The 5059-nt window shown below is 34.1% G+C and overlaps 1 long non-coding RNA gene across 1 annotated transcript; it reads right to left on the reverse strand.

The window, feature by feature from the left end:
- Positions 1 to 328: 328 nt before the first annotated feature.
- LOC105272436 (uncharacterized) lies at positions 329 to 5053 on the reverse strand. The gene is made up of 3 exons (XR_892761.1): positions 4937 to 5053; positions 4606 to 4839; positions 329 to 496 (listed from the first exon to the last, which is right to left on the reverse strand). It is a non-coding gene; the product is annotated as an uncharacterized lncRNA (long non-coding RNA).
- Between the last annotated feature and the right edge of the window lie 6 nt (positions 5054 to 5059).

A 5059-nucleotide genomic window follows, 5' to 3' on the forward strand; every position in this document is an offset into this window, starting at 1 on the left:
ACTAGAAACCCCAAAACTAAATGCGCAAATCGCGGCTGCCATGAAGGACATTGCCATTGTAAGAGATAAACATATGGTGGAAATTCAAAAGATGGCAGGAACAGCTCTGTCAATCTTGGGTTCAGTGGTTACCAATATTTACCAGGAGAGTAATGACTTTGATTTGGAAAAATTCTTGACACGTATACGTGATTCGGAGAAAATTCTGACTGCCATTATACAAAAACAGTCATATACAAGAAAGGCCTTCATTGAACCTGGTTTATTCAAAGACGCAAAGACTGTCTTGAAAGAGACAAAGTCTGAAGAATTTTTATATGGCAAAGAATTGTCAGACAAAATAAAAAAATCAAAGGCTCTTAATAAAATGAGCGATAGTCTCAAACTCCCTCAAGTGAGAAAAAGAAACATGATTCCAAATCAACAGTCAAACTCCAGGCTCCCGTTTGCGAGACGTCCGATAAGTCAGACAGGATGTACTACTTTCACAGGACGTCTGAAACAAAAGGTATTTTCAAGAAATAAGTAACAATTTGTCAATCATAGAGCTCAGGTGCACCGACCCCCGAAAGCTCCGAACAAGTCCGAGAGGGGCGATTAAATAACGTAAGAGCAGAAAGATTATCTCTTTTTTACGATAATTGGACACAAATTACTGATGATAATTAAGTTTTATCTGGTATTTCTGGATACAAGATTCCAATTGATAAAGACTTGATTAAAGGTAGTTTTAGAAAATATGAATATTCGGGATCAGACTTAGAAGCCACAAGATATTGAGTCAAAGAATTATCATTTAAAAAAGCCATTAGGGCGTGTTCTGACACGGGTGACCAGTTTTTATGCCCTTATTTTTTAATCAAAAAGCCCGATGGTTCAAGTCGATTTATTTTAAGGTGGTTGTCGCGCGACAGTCTCTGTAAAAAGTTTATCCGCTGTAAAACGGGCCAGTTTAGAACACAATCTTTTAGCGGTATATAGTCTCACTTGATTGATTGCATTGTGCATGGATAGCTAAAGCATAACTATATATTTTCCATATTAACTATTTTCAATTATATAAATTTATGAATTTCCGATAATTATATTCCGTAAACCAAACGGTCAATCGATTTGATTTTTTTTTCTGTATTTCCTCCCACGATGTATAATCCACGTTTTTTTTATTTCTGGAACTGTCGAGCCGTTGATTTTTAAAAAATTCTAATCGGCAAAACTCCATTTAAACACGTGTTAAATCACTCGAATTTCAAAAATTTATATCTCAAGTTCAAAACGGTCAATTGCAAACGGAAAAGGCTCATTTTGTTGCTAATTTTTCAAACTATTCACCATAAAATTTTTAACGAAAACTGTCGAAAAAAAATTCTACGCGACAACAACCTTAAATTTAAAACAACTCAACAAATTCATATCAAAACAACATTTCAAACTTGAGGATTTGAGAACAGCACTTGAACTGACTCTTCCAGATTACTTTCTGGCGTCAATTGATCTGCAAGATGCTGACTACTTACTGCCAATGCATGAAGAAAGCAGGAAATATCTATGCTTCAAGTTTGACAATGTGTTATATGAATTTCTTTGTTTACCTTTCGGTTTGTGTACAGCCCCATTTTTTTTTACGAAGGTTAAGAAAATAGTGATGCGAAAATTTAGAAATAGAGGCTTATCATCAGCAATTAAGTTAGATGACATTTTATGCATAGAAGAAACGTTCGAACTGGGTAAAGACGATTTAAAGAATATACTAAGCTTTCTAGAATGGTTAGGATTACTAGTAAATTACAAAAAATTAAATCTCACTCCTTCCAAAAGGTGCAATTTTTAGGGTTCATTATTGATACCGAGAAGTACATGATTGAGTCACCAGATGAAAAAAGAAAAAAGATTTATGACCTACTAAAAATTTATTTGAAAATTGATAAATAGATGATCAGAGAATTTGCTCACTTATTTGGAAAGATTATTGCATGTTGTCCAGCCATCGAATATGGTTGGTTATATACCAAGGCTTTGGAAAAAGAAAAAATTTATCATCTTGTATTCAATGATAACTGTTTTGCTAAGGCGATGACCATAAAAGAATCTATTAAACAAGAGTTACGTTGGTAGAGAGAAAATATATTATATAGTGTTCACTATATAAAAGACGGTTCTTTTGCTATGAAAATTTATACCGATGCATGTAAAGCAAGGTGGGGAGCATGCACTGATGATAAAAGAGTTTACGGTTTCTGGTCGAAAACGAACAAACAATGCATATCAACTTTTTCGAATTATTAACAGTAAAGTTAGCTTTCACAGAATTAGCTTCAGAAATTGAGAATCGCAAAATATTATTGCGGATAGATAACACTACGGCTATTGCCTATATAAACTGAAATGACAAAAACTGGTGTTTTTGTAAAGAAACTCAGGCAAGTAAAAGTTTCGCACAATTGATTCCGTGAAAAACTCATGTTTTGCCAAAATATGGCATTCCAAGATATTAAAAAAAACTCAGAAAATGTAAATGAAAATGCCAAGAAAAGTGATATGAGTCGATTGAAAGAATTCAATAATGAAAATAAAAAAATCAGTAGAGACAGGACCAACTTACTTGGCGCGGTTTTTCCCAAGAACTAGAGCTAGAACCAAAGATTATTTTCAGTCACTTTTAGTTATTAATCAAATTGCATTTTAGCATTATCCTGTAAATAAAACCGCGCCAAGTAAGTTGGTCCTGTCTCTACTGATTTTTTTATTTTCATTATTGAATCCTTTCTATCGACTCGTATCACTTTCTTGGCATTTTCATTTACATTTTCTGAGTTTTTTTTAATATCTTGGAATGACATATTTCGGCAAAACACGAGTTTTTCACGGAATCAATTGTGCGAAACTTTTACTTGACTAAGTTTTTTTTACAAAAACACCAGTTTTTTTCATTTCGGAAGATTTCACGGATTTTTCAAGAACTGCATATAATTTTCAGAGCATATTTCAGTTAACAATTATAATTATGAAAATAGTTAAAAAATATAAAATCCAAGGGAAAAAATAAAAAATTCTCCTCTGTTTTCCTTTTGTGATTCAACGGTTTGAGTACACTGATGGCAACATCTCAACGGCATATTTTTGCCAATATTAATCGAAAAAAGGGAAAACTTATATCAATGAAAAGCTTTGTATTTTATGGATTGAATACGATTAGGAGGTGGTGGAAGGGGTAGTTGTGTCGTGTATAGATACACCGTAGCTCTCGGCCTTATTTGTTGGATAGTGACGAAACTTTTACTTGGCCGATACGCTACCGCGTATCTCGATAAGATGAGTGGCACAAAATTTCAGAAATACGATAAATTAGTGCCCGAAATTTGGCAGTGGGCAGAAATTAGAAAGATAATCTCAATTGCTTCTTATATTCTATCCAAAGAGAATAACATTGCCGATAGTTTGTCTAGAATCAAGAATGTAGATACTGAATGGGAGTTGAATGATGTCTATTACCAAGAAATCACCAGAATTTTTGGTGAACCTGAAATTTACTTATTCACGTCCGAATTAAATACTAAATGCAAAAAATTTGTTTCATGGAAACCAGAGAGTAAATCTCTCTTTATTGATGCATTTACTATGAACTGGGCTAATTTTTATTTTTACGCTTTCCTTCACTTTTCGCTAGTTTTGAAGACTTTAGCGAAAATAAGGCGAGAAAAATCGTATCGTGTCATAGTGGTACCTTTTTGGAGAAATCAGCCTTGGTTTCCACTTTTTGAAAAATTAGCAATAGGCAAGCCACTGATTTTTGATCCTAATACAAGAATACTCATTTCTCCATGCAGGAAATTAACACACCCGAGAGCAAGCCACAAACCATATAAACCATCTGAATTTAATTGCGAGCAGAATATCCGGGAGACTTCTTTAGCAAAGAAAGTTCCCAATGAAACATTGGACATTGTTCTAGCTTCCTTAAGTAAATCCACACTAAAACAATATGGCAGTGCTCTAAAGCAATGGGATGAGTTTTGTAGAAGGAAGGATAGAAATTGCTTAGATATAAATGCTAATGCAGTTTTAAGTTTTTTATATGAAAGATTTAAAGCGGGAGCTTATGGTACGCTTAATTCATGCCGAAGCGCGATTTCATTACTGTCAAAGAGAAAGATTGGTGAAAATGCAATCATTTGTCGTTTTTCAAAAGGTGTTTATAAGATTAGACCTTGCCGCCCCAAGTATTCCTCAACATGGGACGTAGCGATAGTTTTAAGTTTTTTTAGAAAAATATGGTAAATCTTCTTTAGAAAATTTAACGTGTAAGACCATAAGGCTCTTAGCTTTGAGTACGGCTCAAAGAGCACAAAAATTATCAAAAATTAGTATTGATTTCATAAGACAAATGTCTGATGTGATTGAAATAAAAAACCCTGATGTGCTGAAAACCTCAGGCCCAGGGCATAATCAGCCATGTTTACGATTGCCAAAGTTTAATGATAAGCCTTTGTTATGTGTTACTTCAGTAATCAAATTATATTTAGATAGGACAAGTTCCTTAAGAAAAGAGTGCAAACAATTATTTATTTCATATAAGAAACCTCATGAAACAGTGAGTACACGTACAATTAGTAGATGGGTCAAGAAATCCTTATTCTTAAGTGGAATCGATACCACGATATCTTCTGCCCATTCTACAAGACATGCGTCAACGTCAAAAGCTGTCGAAAACGGTGTCGATTTTGATACCATTCGTAGAACTGTAGGTTGGTCTGCAGGTTCTCAAACGTTTGCCCGGTTTTACCAAAGACCTGTTAATTCAGCTGATACTAACTTCACTCGTTCTGTGTTTGAAATAAACTAAATTAAAAAGAAAAAGTTAATTTACTCTACACAACTACAGTTGTAATGTAGGAGAGCGAGGACGAAATATAATTGGATGATCAAACTAACTTACCTGTAAGTGACGTTCGATCCTAATTATATGAAGTCCTCGCCCGAGTACATTACACCCACCCAGAAAAGAAATTATGACCTTTCCCCTCCCATATAAATGTAGGTTTTTGGTGGAGCTCTAAAA

This window comes from Fopius arisanus, unplaced genomic scaffold, assembly GCF_000806365.1.
Source record: "Fopius arisanus strain USDA-PBARC FA_bdor unplaced genomic scaffold, ASM80636v1 scaffold00174, whole genome shotgun sequence".
Taxonomy (NCBI): domain Eukaryota; kingdom Metazoa; phylum Arthropoda; class Insecta; order Hymenoptera; family Braconidae; genus Fopius; species Fopius arisanus.